This window comes from Parambassis ranga, chromosome 16 (assembly GCF_900634625.1).
Source record: "Parambassis ranga chromosome 16, fParRan2.1, whole genome shotgun sequence".
NCBI classification, from domain to species: Eukaryota; Metazoa; Chordata; class Actinopteri; family Ambassidae; genus Parambassis; species Parambassis ranga.
In genome coordinates, this window is record NC_041036.1 from 12,270,612 (window position 1) to 12,286,769 (window position 16,158).

Below are 16,158 nucleotides of genomic sequence, written 5' to 3' on the forward strand. Positions count from 1 at the left end.
GCAGCGTAAAAGTCCAGCTGAAATTGATTACCAATGCAAAACTTGGCTCAGGAGCATAGTGGAATTAAACACTTCAATCTCCAATCACTGGGGCATTTTTGGCCAAAATCAATACACATTACTGTCACAGGGGGGGTTCCACTGATGGTTGAAGAGAGTGCAGTTGCCCATTTACACCAGAAAACCACAGACGCACGCTAACACACAGTGTGGGCATTAAAATAAATTCATTACGGAAAACACAGTAACACACACACAAACCACAGCCTCAAGTTGTTGGTCTGTCTGACGCCAATGGCTCATTTAACAACTTAACAACTTTTCTTCATCCATCTTTTTTTCTCTCTGTCATGCTTTCAACTCACAAGCACATGAAAATATGAAGTGGAGGTGCAGATAACAGGTTGACACAATACAACAATTTACACAATTAACACACTATTCACAGGCTGTGTGTTAGCTGGTGTTAACACATGTAAACACACAAACACTTAGATCAAATTCTAATACAGCAGGTTTGTGTGTCTGGCCTTTGCTGTGTGTTAGCTATTACTATTACAACTGCTGTAATTCCTGCTACAAGTCATTCCACCAAGGCAGGATTTATGAGGGCGCTGGCATCGCAGCAGGGTTTCCCTGGCTACTAACCACTTTCTTTGATTTGTTTTTTTTTTCTTTGCAACATAAAAATGTGAAAAATGTTGCAGACATTACTCTGTGCTTTTACAGTGCAGACATAACCTTGTTCTGTGCAACCATATCATTTTGTTGCAGTTTATATCCGAATATTCTTACAGTACCACAAGGATGTAAAAGCAATATTTAAGTTATTAGAAAAGTTAAGGAGAAGAGATTCTAATCCAAAATATTTTCCAAGGCACTAAATATATTTGTAATATTTAGTGTACTCTAGTGGTAAACATTGATTTCCCCACATTGCAGCCAAAAGCCTAATTCACGTAATAACGTAATACATAATCTGTTCAAGAGAAAAGTTAATCCTGTTTGACTATGATAACAATATCATTATTTATCACAAATCACAACTAACTGTGCTAAAGTAGTGTTGTTCAGTATCTGTTGTTAAATATTCTAAAACCATCACAAATATTTTCTGGCCTTTTTACATGAGCTTCTATATTGTTAGTGCTTTACAGTATTTAAGACATGTTTCCACAGCCCAAGCCATGTCTGCTCTTCATTTAGACCTTATGCAGTGTCCACTTCACCACGCTGAATAATTAACCATCTGTATTATTACACAAAACAACTTCCTTTAAAAGCATATTTGCATAGCTTCCAATGCATATAGTGTGCTATGACATTGTTTACTACTGATACAGAAATATGGCAATTGATTTCCCTCTATGCATTCAACAGTGGTATTCAGAATTCACAATCATTCTCACATGTTTCATTAAGATTTACAGCCAAAAGTAAAACACAGGTTTTCTACACTGTGCTCAGCTGGCTGGAGGCTAATGAGGGTGGCACACTGTTAGCTAAAGTGTGTGCAGCAGCTTGAGATTTTGACACAACACAGACTCTACAGTACTGCTAATGTAAAGTTAATTGCTTAATAATACTGTATATGCAGCTTCACTATTGAAACAGGAAACAATACATAGCAAACCCTATTATTCCAATATTCATACCTTTCCACGTGACTTAAGGGGTCTCTGGTCAGATGTGCAGGTTGCTCCACCAGCAGGGGGGGGGCGGAGCTTCAGAGATCCCACTTCTTCTTTCACTTGTCACACCAACATAGTCCTTGAAGAGATGAGAAGACAAAATGTTTCAGTAAGGAAAATATATGAGGGGGAAAATAGCATGTATGGCAGGTAGTACAAATGTTTTGTTCGATCTTAAAACAGGAAAAACATTCAGTTACAGTATGTCCAAATGGAAAATAGACTAAGGGTTGTTCTGATCACACCTCTGGCATGAAGAAACCACATAGCAATCAAATAAAAGTCATGAGTGAAGCTGTCACAAAATGGCTTCAAGACCGTTTCCTTGTTGTGCAGGTTCACAGATAGCACTTATCTGATTTATATAATCATAAAGCCAGAGTCACAATGTCACCAGACATGTTTGCAGCTACATTAACAGTTCCCTGTATTAGTCCAAATGCATCATCATCCAGTCAAATGTACTTGAATAGCCCCTGGCCGTGACCTTCGACAAGATAATGCATGTATAGCTAATGGATGAATGGATGTGTGAACAGTGGACTTTGGAAAGCTGTCAGTCATTTACACACCATCAGCCAAGCTCTGTCTCTGTATAATGTTTCATAAATCAATCATCCTCACTCTTTTCACACCCATACAAAGGTCAAACATGACCAAAGATGCTTGGCCAGCTTTGAAGCAAAAAAAGAAATCAGAAGAGAGAGAGATGAGGGAGTAGAGGCAGAGGGAGATAGGGACAGGCAACTGACAAATTATTAGAACCACTCATTTCACTGGATTAATCTGCTATTTTTGAAAAATCCACAGAGAATAAAGATGAGAGCGAATATGACTCAGTGTGGGCTTGTGTGTATATGTGTCCTTCAATCTGGCCCATGGCCTACTTTAAAGCCAAGTCATCATTTTGGCCCTCTGGGACTTCATATTGCCAGCCTATGTATATGTGTGTACATTATAAATTTGCATTACAAAAAGAGCCATACCATAAATCTCTATCCACCAACTTACACACTTCTGCAATAGTGACTGTGAGGAGGCTGTACTGCAGGGAAGGTATGCTTTAGTCTGTAAAGGGTCTTAGCCATCCAGGGTGTCTGTCTGTCTGTGTCTTCCTGGGTGAGTCATCATTTCTTATCTCCTTACTTGACTCTTCATCTCACACATACATGGTGCAAGTGCTTCTTTTTTTACCCCTCTTCTCTGTCCTGCATCTTTCAAAAATGTCCACAAAGTTTGAGTGGAATGTAATCCATCCATAATTTGGAAGCAGGGCAAGTATGAGCTTCTATAAATACTCATCAGATTCCCCTGACAATCGCAAAATAAACCTACAGAACCACACACGCATAACACTGCGGTGCAAATAGCAACTCTTCTCTGTCTGCAGTGCAAACCTCTTCCTTTCCTCATTCTGCTTTCTACACGCTGTAGTCACTGCATGACTGCTATGTTGGTGAGAAAAACAAGGTTGAGAAGAAAACTACAAAGGGCAGGAGAGACAGACAGTCACAGAGATAATGAGAGCAAACATTGTACAGCACAGTTAGGCAATACCTATATATTGTCACACTAATAAACAATTTGAAAATCTGAATGAGAGAGACATGCAAGGTATGTGTTTATTTAGGCTCCTGTCCAGTAGTGCAGCAAAGCTTGGAGGTCTTCCAGAATATGCAACTGCCTCAGCTTTTCCTCCACCTTGGCATTAACTGTTCTCCCATAAAGTTTAAATCCTGACCTTGCACCTTGAAAACCAAGACGTTGATGTAATAGATTGTGCATGCACGATTTCATAAAGATGCTGGATTTAATAAAGCACAAACAGTAAAGAACAAGTAGAATCCAAATGTGATCCAGCAGTGGTTAAGTTTACAGATGGGCACTAAGTCAGATGCGTAATGCAGAGCAAGTGAGCAGGAATGGACCTGTCTCAACAATGAGGTGTGCCTCATTGAACATGAACATGACCTCATGTAGGCCAACACTGAGCCAACATGAGTATCCAGAGAGCAGAGAAATAAATATACTCCGAGTGTCTACTTTGATGCAGATTAAGTGAAATGGTGTTATGACCACAAAACATCTAGTTGCATCATTTCTTTGAAAATTCAACTGGCCAAATACTATTGGTCATACAATTACCTTAGAAAAGAAGAAAAATGTTACCCTAACAGCATTCCAAGATTAGTCTACTGCAGGCCATGCAGACAAACATCAAGTTCTACAGATTTATTGAAGCATAAAACCATGTACCTTATCAACACTTAAGTAGATCATGTATCGTTAAGAAGTGACTGATCCACTCTTGTTGGAATGAGCTCATATTAATACCTCAAATCCACAGATTAGGACACTGAATAAATCTGAACCTGTACTAAAGCATGATAGCTAGGCTTGTCACTGTAGAGGGTGTTACTCGGTGCTGGAGCATAGTACATAAGTTCCCCACCGGCCACACTGTCATATTTTAATAATATAATACAGTCTGGTTAATTTACAATTTACTTATATTCACTGTGTTATCTATACAGGACAGACACCACATACTTAAAATAACAATTGACTGCATCTCCACAACTGAAGTAATCATTTGAGATGAATACAAAAAAAACCCTTACTACTCGTGATCTACTGCAAATATCCTGCTGTGAGGCTTAAAACAACAAAATCTGAATTAAAACCTTAGCACAGCAGAAACAAATATTTTCTTTATAGCAAACACATCAGACTTTTAGTAAAAACATAGTGAGCACTCACTAACATTGTGGTTTCTATGAATATCTTAAACAGACAAAAATTCCCTTGAGCTCCTGTTAACATGTTAAAACCAGAATTATATTCACTAATTAGTTACTATTAGCAACATTTCTGCTCCAGACGGTAGCAAGAGGAGACACAGCACAAAGCACCGAGCAGCAGGAATCAGTTTTCACTTAACAGGTAACAAAATGAGGATTTTGTGTCAAAGCAGGAAGCAAACACTGATAAGGTTAATGATAAAAATAAGCAAACTTTATCTGATGAAAGTGACACCAACAGCAGGCAACACTGATAATCTACACACACATTTTCAGTGGCCCCAAAGGTGGCAACATGTTAATACATGTTTATTACCTGGTGGAAAAGATCCCACACTATGCCATCCCTAATAAGACCTAAAATAATAGCCTCATACTGTCAGTTTTCAAGGACAACGTAATTAAAACATGCATAAAAAGAAAATGGACACTCCCTTACTTGTCCTGATTTTCCTGTGACCAGCTGTGAACTAACGCAGAGGGTGGCACCAAAAAGGCTGGGTCATTTCATCCTACCATTGCCTCTGTCCCCAAAAAACAGCCCCTATTATTAACCCATACAGTCTAACAAACATCTCCTGCGTATGCCTCTTTCCATTCATCATGGATCAACGTAATTCCTGTCATAAATCCAAAACACCACTGATGGAGGCAGACAAACAAGTGTAGAGGTAAAGTGGAGCTTGGGTGGACTGACGAAAACAATTCTGATAAACAACATGTTCTCTTCCTGCGAGCAGATATTTCATGGTAAGACAATATCATGAGGTTCATGAATATTTCAGGAGCATGTAACACTTTGCAAGCTAAAGTTCCATGCCAGAGCAAGAGGACCATAAAGTTTGAAAGCAGGGCTGCAACCAAATGAGGTTGAAGAGGTCTGAAACAGCTTTTGTTCTGGACAATTTAGAGGGTAGTGTGGGGTAGAACTAAAACTAACAGACAGTCAAATCAGTCTTTCACAATTCCCCAGGCTCAGTGTGACCACAGTGTGTTCAACCAGCCATATCCAAGTATTAAACCCAACCGTTTCTCTCTTAAGACAGCCAGAGAAAGGAATGGGAAAGAAGGAGAGACACTATATCTTCATGTCTTTTCTTTAGACCGTGTGATAGCGTACTATGAGCATGAAGTGTGTGTGTGTGTTTGATTCCTTGCCAGGGTTTCTTTATATGTTATGTGACTCTGTCTGTAGCGTATGTTGTAACAGAGTGAGACCAAAGATGGCATCTTTGGTCTTAGCAACAACAAATAGGGCTGTGCCAATCCTTGAGACAACTGCACCCCCCCTCCACCTCCTTTCAGCCTTCCCTATCACCTCCTGGTCTGTCAAAAACCTCATGTCTCCAGTGGTGTGGGAAAGGAAGGCCCTGCAGGGTCTACAGCACCCCATGCACACACAAACACCAAATCCATGCTAAAAAGGGACTAGAGGAAAGGCAACAAAGATGACAACAACACTATCACAGGCAACTGTAGCTGTAGCTCACAATTTCTGACAGCTTTCCAAGGGAAGCCCAGGGAGGAAAACAGGAATAGAGCAAGGAGAAAATAGGTAAGAAGCAGCTGGTCCAACTTCCCAGGACACACCACTATGTCACATTTATCCTGGATAACACAGCTCACACAACAGCCTGTTTGGCTTTCCATAATAGTGATGTGCGCTGGAAGCTGGGAGTCTGTCACTTTCTAGATATACTGTATGCTGGGTAGAGTAGGAAGAGGAAGAATGTCGGACCAAAGGAGAGACAGAAAAGGACAGATGAAAGGAGAGAGTAACAGAAAGACAGAGATCTGTTTCCTGTTTACAGAGACCGGAGAACACAGGAAACAGAGCAGCAGGACCCTAGACCACTGCTAACAGGCATAGCAGTATGACAATACATGCACACAGACAGACTCACTACCTTCCCCTTTCTGTGTCCTGATTACACAGGCCTGATTTAGTCTGAAATGTTCCCATGTATCTCTGTGCATTGTGGTGACATCTGGGGACTTGTGATTTGTTCTTGGTTCCATATCTCCTTACTGTCCCTGCTCTGGCCAGCTTGTTAACAGGATCAAGCTTAAGTGCATGCATGCCCACAGCTGTGTGCTCCAATGCTCCCAGCAACAATCCCAATGCAGGACGTGGCATGCAATCTCCTCTTGTAATGTTGCGGATAACAGTGGACTAAATAGACTTTCCAAGCACAAAAGCTACTTTTTAAATGTATACACTGCAGCCTACATTTTCATTTAAATGTTTAAAATTTACATGAAATGAAAATATAGTAAAGAACATCATGTCTGCACATTCTTAAAATACATATAGATGCATTCATTTCCATTGTGCTCTGTAACAAAGTTGAGTTATTTGTGTAGATCTCTACTTCCACCCCTCAAAAATACTCATACACCACACTGTGCTCTGCCTCAAGCTCAAAATAACTACTCTCAGCTGACATGATGACAACGCAGCTGACAGGACTCACTCATGACCCTTTTACTCTGTCACTGCTGTTAATCCTGTGTTGCAGTTAAGATTGTTTAGGTCAGAATCATACCAATGTTACAATTTTCTTGAAATATGGTAGCATGATGTTAAAACAAGTTTTAAAGGTAGGGTAGGAGATTTCATTCTGATGCCCTTTTTAAATTAGTGTAACTTCTCTTTACAATCTGATAGCAACCAATTAGTTTGGCAGTTTCGCATTAAAACGAAGAATATTAAACATCTGTGGAAGCTATAAAACGATAAAAACATCAGGCAATCCTGCGAGGCGCCCCTGCATGGAGAGTTGGCTGGTTGGCTGCTCTCTTCCTGCTCTGCCGCACCAGAGAGGTACGTGCATGATGGCCGAAGTCACAGGCCGCAGCTTGTCTTCAGGTAATGCGCGTCCATGTGATTGGGAGGCGTGGCTTCAGGGTGAGCTCCGAGAGAAAGGGGCGTGTGTTTACTTTCAAAATCTGGCTGACTCTCTGTCAGTGCTTAAAAGGAACTTCTCAGTCACATGATGAAAAACCGCATTCTTATGTCATTAACATCTGGTTTGTGTACTGCTAACTGCCAACAAAAAGCAAGCGTTTTGTTATGTTGCAAGATGTTACATTGGTGTTCAAACAGTGCCATTAAAAGCCACTTATCAACAAATAAAGACATCCTCTGTTAGCTGTTATCCATCATTGGCAGTCGGCAGTATCATGTAGCCTGCCTGTCAGCTTCCATGCTTGGTCCTCATTAATCCTGAACAAATTTAACACTACTGGGCCAGTTCAAGTGGTTTGATCTATGAGACCGTATTTCAAAAAAACTGAAACTATCGAGTATTGCTAGTGCAAAATGCACCATAAATCACAGGGCAATGTCTAAATATACACATATGATGCACACATACAGAGACACACATTTCCTAACTAAGCTAGCGCTATCAATATTTCATTTAAGCAGCTCTATCATTAGGTCAATAGCCACTACACACACACACACACACACACACCCCTCTTCACACTACATAACCTCCAATAAGCTTTCATTGTGGGTGCTAAATGTTCAGCAATAGCTGGTTTAATGACTGCAGGTGAAATCCACTATGAGTTCCAGGCATGAGTAATCTGACCATCCCCTTTGAATTTAACCCTGATACATGAGTCACAAAGATTTTCATTTTTTTTCTGTCTACTAGAGCCTATTCTCACAAGAGTGGCTGCACACAGTTTTGCATACCCATGTTTTTGCACACCTAAACACGCAAAAAAGACCTGAATGATTAAACCTGCCAAAGTATTGTGCTTCAGGGTATAAGAAAATTCGCAAATTAAAAAAAGTCACATCTCCAGAGCAGGTTGGTCCCTGCTTCACTTTACAAGGCAGTGAAATATGTTTTAGCCAGGCTAGTCCCCTTAGAGCAAATACAGAGGCAATATCCCACTGCTGTCTCTCTATAGCCTGTAGAGCTGCACGCACAGTGACCCACATCCCAGCCTCTGGCAGATTACACTGTAGCACATAACACACACACATTCCAAGATACATGAGCCCCCCTGACATTTGTGGCTTGATGAAATGCAATTTCTGATGGCTTAGCATACACACCCTCACACACACTCTGAAAAACAATGAATGGGTTGTTCTGCAGTCCATCAGACTGGAGTAACTGTTGATATAGCTATCAGTGTGACCAGGCCAGAACAACTTTACTCAAAGAGTCCTCAGACACACAAACACTCAGACACTCAAAGCAGCGGCCTGGTAACAGATAAGAACTAGAGATGGATGGTTTGTGTTTGCATGCCCAGAGGGGAGTGCTGTACCTTTGTCAGGGTGAACCTGGGGCAGATAGCTCACTCTGTCACACAGTAAGACAGAGCACAGAGCTGTCACAGCAGGGTCTGTCCTTTCTGCCCTTCCCTGGTTCTCTCCTTTCCTATAAACCAAAAAGTTACAGCGTTTTTGCCTGTGGTCATGTTTGAAACATTTAATGGGCTAAATAACCTTGGGAACTGAGTTACACCTTTGTAGAAAGAAGAAAAAAATTAAGACAAAAACTAAACTGATCTTTGCCAATGTCAACAATTTACTTTTATAGTTTCGGCCTGGTTAACGCATCAGGTGAGCCATAACATATTGTTTGCACCATAATGGTTATGTTCTGGTGACTGAAATCTCAAAGATACACAGGTTAATGAAGTCTGACTGTACCTGTACTTTGCATTAATTTTCACGGCACACTAACCCCAAAAACACTGTAAAATCACCAGCTTTCTGAAAGATCCAGAAAAATACAAACAACAAACAAAAATAGCAAATAGTTTTGGTAGCCACATTAAGCCTGGTGTTTGTCAACATGATTTCCACAATAAAAATGGATCATTAGCTAACCATGACACACAGTTACATTTGCTGACAGTCCATCTGTCCCTGTGGATTTTGCTGTTTAAATGAAAAGTCTGTTCACCTCTTCATTTTAGGGTATTTAGGGTAACGTATGTATATATCTGCTGCATCAGTTGATTATGGGTTTGATTAAGGGTTTGATTAAAATTTTAACATCACAACTTACCAGCATCATGCAAGCCTAGTGTATTTTCACATGGCACTTCTTTGAACATGTGCATTCTTTAAGTATTAAATACCTTCATTTAAACACATTAACAACACACCCATTTAGAGTGCCAGGAGTGCCATTAAAAAACAACAATAAGACTAGATCAAATACAGAGGATACATGCACAGACACAATGCCCTTTCTTAAAACAGCTCACTGCATACAGGTACCATTTTTTCAAATTTATACTACATGCGTTATATAGTACCCTGATTATAAAGCATTTGAAGCCTTTTCTCTGGCAAAGCATCTTATCGCTCAGCAACATACTCAGACTCTCTTCTGTTATGCTCTTGAAAGCAAAATTATTTTCTCTGACAACTTGCATTTTTGCAGACTGACTTTTTGAGGTAATTATCTGTGACAGCCATAAGTGCATGACAGATTTTCTCTGTGTAAGGGACACATTGCAAGATTCTGTGAAGTCATTTTTAGTTGTCACACAATTTTTTACTCTGCGGCTGGAATACACATTACACAAGGGTTCACACACTACTGCAGGCAAAACTGGGCAAAGCAAACAGATTGTGGCTGACTTATTCTAAAAGACCAACTCAAAACGATTAATTTATTATAAGAGCTGGATACCAAACTAAAACATCACAACAACCCATTTGAATAAAAACTGCTAGGGCCAAAGGTTTTACCCCACAGGTTTGCATTATGCTTCCAAAATAATGTATATTGTTCCCACTCACACTCTCCCTTATTCCATACACTTGCCACAGGAATGCCATTAGGCAAATATAATGTACTACTCTACAAAGATATAGCTGTTTTGCAACAGTTAAAACTGGGAGCGTTACAGACATCTCTTCTATAATGAGTGAGTGGTCTCACTTGACAATCGCTCGGCTAATATTTAGACTACAAACTCATAATTCAACGGTAAACAGCCATTGCTCTATTAAAATATCTGCTGTATAGGTATACTCTGAAGATTCAATATTAAATCAGAATCAGAATCAGAAATTACTTTATTTATCCCAGAGGGGAAATTCTTGTTTGTTATAGACAAATAGAAGAAAAGATTATTGAAATATGACATAGAAATATATAATAAATATCTAAATACCTAGACAGCATTTAAATCCCTGAGTTGTATCTAAAGAACATATTTACTATTGTATAAAATAAATAAGAAGCCCTTGCTTTTCCAACTCAGTTTACAGAAAATTGTGGTCACCATTAGGGTTAACAAAAAGATAAGCAGACCTGGATGAAAAAGACACACTGACATACCAACTTTCTCCACAAAAAAAACATTAAAAAGTAACAAAACTAAAGGTTTGTGTGATAAGAGATGTGTGTGAATAAGTATGCGTAACACCATTGTTTCTTCATGAGTCAGCAGAAATAGAAAAAAATTCCACTTCCTATGGGGTGCGTGTGCAGGGGGGGTGGTAAGGAGCATGGCTGTCACCATGGAAACTGTTTTTTCCTGACGGGTAGTATCTCAGACTGAAACAGATGCTGTGAGCAACATATGGAGATGCATGGGTGGCACACTTTTACAATGAAGGCAATTGTTGGAGCTGCTAAATGCCACATATAGAGTTACTCAACTCCACAACAGGCTGAGCTTTAACTCCATGTTATTTCACTCCATGGTGGTGTTCAAGGTGACTCTTGGAGAATTGTGCTATACACGGTTATAACAGGACTACTATAAGTTGGATTTTGTTCAATCTCACAAAGTTGCACTGTTGCCCCTTTTTGTCTTGAAGGATGAAATATGAACACTGAAAAACCTGAGGTCATCCCTACCACAGATCCATTTTTTAATGGGATGTGGTCGTCTGATTAAATGTTACAGTAAAAACTGGACTATATAGCTGTGGTAAACTCTCTTATGTCTGTTACATTTTTCTCCTGTTTTCAATAATAACAGGCAAAATACATCTTAACACCATCCATAATCTGAGCATCCCTGCAGCTTTTCTGTTCCATTGAAGTTAGGGGCAATTTCTTCCGATTCTAATAATCTTGTCAATGTAATCCTGTCTTTTTATTACCTCACTTACTTCAATTCAGCAACACAGGGACATAGGCAGGCAAACAGAAAACAGAAATAGACCACTAATTCCTTGTCAGAGGAGAACCAACGCAGAAAACAACAGACTGCAGCTAGCAGTTGAAATAAACCTCTGCTGAACACTGGGCTAAATCCTATTTCCTTATCATTAAGCCAGCAGAAACACTGTGTCCATCCAACTGAGACACACCGAGTGTGACAGGCTCTGAATCATCTGTAGAGGCCCTATATGCAGTTCAGACATATTGCGCTATAGCTTGCTTCTCTTTTCGCCTTCACAGTTACAGTACAGAAATGCTGTTTATGACAAGTCAAAGTACAAGGACAACACAGCAGGACATGTAGGTCAATGAATGACAGATCCTCACACCAACAATTAATACTCACAAACAATGTATACACATGTACTGGACACACAAGTGAGATTTATGCATTTGTGTTAGCCTTTAGTTGGTTCTAGCCTGAGAGGGAGCAGAGAGCTGGCAAGACTCCCTGGTGGCACTGGCTGACCCACTTCTATGCAACTCTATCCCTAATGTGACCCACTGAAGGGCCAGAGGACAAACACGCAAAGACAGGCACAAGCACATCCACACACACACACCTGAAGTTGTCTACAAACGCTTGAAGAGTAAGAGGCAGACAAAAATGCAAAATTCTACCAATCCCTCTCTCTCTATCTCTCTCTCTCCCCCTCTCTCTCAGTTAGTCTAAAGATCAAACATTTAGGCCGCTTGCTATCTGATCGAGCTAAATTAGCTATAAACATCTGGAGCAAGTTTTTGTACAGCTGACAGTGGGTTTTGGCTGCCTGTTTTAAAGCCGAACTTCGGATACAAAGGGAAAGAAACAAGCAATCACAACACCTCTTCTTCAAAGTTCTGACACCACAAAATACTTCATTAGCCATCACAGTTAAAGTAATAAGGGCAGGGCTCACACAACAAACTCATTTCACTTCTCTAAACAAACAACCAAAATACATTTATTTGGCTCCTAGGAGGAAAATATTTTGACTCTGTGACAAGAAACCTTTCTGCTGCACTGCCAATTTGCTAAGCCCAGCTGTAGCGTGTAGAGATAAGTCTGTCTGATGGTGAGATTGATCTGACAACATTATTAAAAACAAAGCTCGTCTTGGTGGAGTAGCCGGTTGGAAAGCAGTCAGTACCCAGATGTTGTACTGACAGCTAATGCTCAATGTTTTCAAGGGACATAAAAAAAAAAGAAAACTGTGAAGTAAACCGCTAGAGCACTAATGACTGCCCATCACAAAGGTATATGACTCTAAAAGCAGAACAAGAAGTTTCAGTCACATAAAGGATATTTAGTGTGGTTTAACAAACTGAAATAGAGCTCTGCTGCTAATGTCTGCCCTCTGTGAATGTTCAAGCAAGAAGCCTGATGTTTCACTTTGTATGCATGTGAGCAGCAGCAACATAACGTACAAGGGTGACCTAAGTTTTGGAGAGGACGGACAGGCTGGTATGAGCTCCCCTTGCATGTGTCTGTTTATGTGCAATTTGTGTGTTTGCATGTGTGTGTATGTCCGATCCGGCCATAGTCTGCAAGGAGGAACAATGGCATTCCTGTGCTCTGAGCTCCAGGTGGCTGTGGAAACCCAATCCCAAACCGAGCCTTGCTGGCACACAGAGTGCCGGGAACGCCGAATGCTGCTGCCTCCCTCCGGAGACATGGGCCAGAATAGAGCTATTGTTCAAGACTAGCACGGGGCAAAAATGCACCTCAGTCTTGCTTGATGACAACCACCAATACACTGCACAGCGGATATCAGAGATTTTCACCTTTAACTCTCCTTCGACATGAAAGACCGAGCAGCAAAGTCAAGGAAAAAGAGGTTACACATTGTGGTTGCATTTGTACTATATCATTTGGAGATTTAATCACTTTTAAGCATGTGCTATTATGATGATTATAGCCACCTGTCTTACTATTACACTGTGGAAACATACACACCCCCTATATGGGCGAAAACCACAGTGACGTACTTACTGACACACACACATTTTTCAGTATACATGGGATATTTGTGTCATATACTGCTGAAAGACCAAATCTACTTATCTAATAAAGATGATGTTCTAGTTTGAAACATCCCAAACCAGCCATTGCAAATACAGACCCACACACAGTAGCACATCTGCTGTGGCCTGAAACCACAGTTAACACACACAACAGAGCAGGAAACGGATCATGCCGACTCCATGGCCTTGAAATGAGGAACATGATTCATTTCCTTTCAATGCAGGACAGTCATGCTGTAACGCAAGGCTGACTTCAGATCCACAGCCTTAAGGCAAGGTTCTAAAAAAATGACACAGGTCACAGAAAACACTTGTATTGTGAACTCTTCAACTCCGCTGTATGCATTTCAACGCATCGATCCCTATGATGTTTCTATGTAGTTTAACTGCACCAAAGAGATTCTTCTGTTCAAAGGGGATCAAAGCCCTCAAGCTCATGTTCACCATAAGACCAGTGCTACAGGTAGCACATAGGTACAGCAGCTTCCCTCCGGCTACGCAGCATATTCCCCTACTGCTACAGTACAAGCAATGCCACACACAGTGGGGATAAATAATACATGCTCCCCTCTTTTTTCTCCCTTTAAGGAACATGACAGATTCGTTTAATTGGTTCCCTGTCAATCCTACATCTTCATCTGTTCTGCCTCCACTGACTCTTGCAGGATTGATAGTGAATCCATTTTCTTATCTGTTGAGATAATTACAGCATTGTTAATGCATGCTCACTCATGCGCTCATTCTCTCGTCTTTCACTCACTCAACAGGCTCTCTCTTTGACAGACACACATACACGCTTTAACCAAACCCTGTAAAAGGTTTCTGTTATTACATTACATATAATGTGATTAACCTCTGCTGAGGGGAGGTAAAACCCACGGCAACAAGGAAGTAAGGGTTAATATACTGGCTCCTACTCCTTATTTGTATCAAGCTAAGCCAAATCATCTGACCTCTAACAGACACAACAGCCACCAAATAGGGGTTAAATTCTAGGTTTACAGCTCATCCTGCAAGGTTGTGATGCAACATCTAAGCTGTGAAATATTCAGAGAAAAAAAGGAGGAAACGATCACCAGGAAGACTCCATTGTAACCGCGCTGGTCAACTTGAGACATGGACTGCTGTTTCATTTCTCTGCGATGGATCGTCAGTCAGAGCTGTCTCACTCATTTGAATAGCCCTGCAGTCAAATGCGGCAATAGTGAAATAACATGAAACTGGCAGTGGTAAATTCCCAGCAAATCTACAGTCAAGGTTGGACGTGAACGGCTATAAAGTATCTACGAGTACCGTTATCGACACAGCTGTATACTTCCATTAAGTCTATTCAAGTGTGCTTGTGGATGAAATGACTGCCGACTGGTTAACTGTGAAGTAAAGTGACTATCTCTGCGTTTAACGGCGAGTCGCATCACATCCCCGTTGCTTGGCTGCTTCTGTCAACATGAACCCTCTGCCGTAGCGCCAGGCTGCTGCTGCTACCAGATAACGTTAGTGGTCCACTGACCAGAAACAACCCTGCGGCTGACTGTGTGACGACAATAACACAAAGATTCCACACATATTGTTCACTTACCTGGAGTGACGGGTCACCTCAATCCGCCGCTGTGGCGCAAGAGACCGCAGGCTAGGCTACGAGGGAGAAGACTGACGCCGATACGGTACAAAGTACCACAGCTAAGTTAGCGGGCTAGCTAGCTAGCTTAGCGGGCTAACGATGAGGGGAGTGTGTACTCTCTCCCTCTCTCTCTCTCCCCTCTCTCCCTCTCTCTCTCTCTCTCTGTCGTCGAGACAAACCAGTTACCTAACAACAAACCGGTGATGAGGAGTTTCTCGCGTTGAGCGCTGCTACAAAAGCACCGTCCAGTGTCTAAAAGCGTAATCAGAGGAGACATCCATTTGAAAAGACCGTGAATGTGTCAGCGGGTTCAGGCGGCAGTAGCGCTATGCAGAGAGCTCTCTCTCTCTCTCTCTCTCTCTCTCTCTCTCTCCGGGCGGACGTGCTGCCGTCTGACTGAGAGAGAGAGAGAGAGGAGCTTGGCTGCTGATGTGTGGAGCAAACACAGGCAGCATCACTGCTCATCCCTCCCTTGAATACCTCAACCCGGAAGAAACACTCTTCTTTTTTTTACGTAGTCCAACATTTCAGAATTATGTCTGCCTCAAAAGTGATTCATACAAATCTAGTTGACAACAGCTGTATACATGTGAGTGATGCTAGAGTGTGTTTAAAGTGCACCAACAAGCACAAACAGATGAATCATATTCATCCTATAAACCCACAAAACCCATAAAAATCAAATCACTCTGTGTTGGTATTGAACCTTTGTTTACAAATCTATTGCAGATAAACCTTTAACTTTTGAAGTGAAAACTCATTTAACTCCCAGCGCAGGACAGGCCCTGTAATTAGTTTACTACAGATACAGAAAGAAAGTATTTATTTATTTATGTAACTTAATGTATTTATTTCAAATAAAAATGATAACTGTTTAA

The 16,158-nt window shown here is 40.9% G+C and overlaps 1 protein-coding gene across 2 annotated transcripts in view; it reads right to left on the minus strand.

The window, feature by feature from the left end:
- The window catches only part of galnt1 (UDP-N-acetyl-alpha-D-galactosamine:polypeptide N-acetylgalactosaminyltransferase 1), a 33,185-nt gene extending 17,464 nt beyond the window's left edge, over nt 1-15,721 (minus strand). The window contains exons 1-2 of one of the 2 annotated variants that reach the window (XM_028426012.1): nt 15,239-15,721; nt 1,656-1,770 (exon numbers count right to left, since the gene is read on the minus strand). The gene's annotated coding sequence lies outside the window, so the exon portion shown is untranslated. Of the gene's footprint in view, nt 1-1,655; nt 1,771-8,785; nt 8,888-15,238 lie in introns of those variants that run through there. The other variant, XM_028426013.1, reaches the window with a different exon arrangement.
- Between the last annotated feature and the right edge of the window lie 437 nt (nt 15,722-16,158).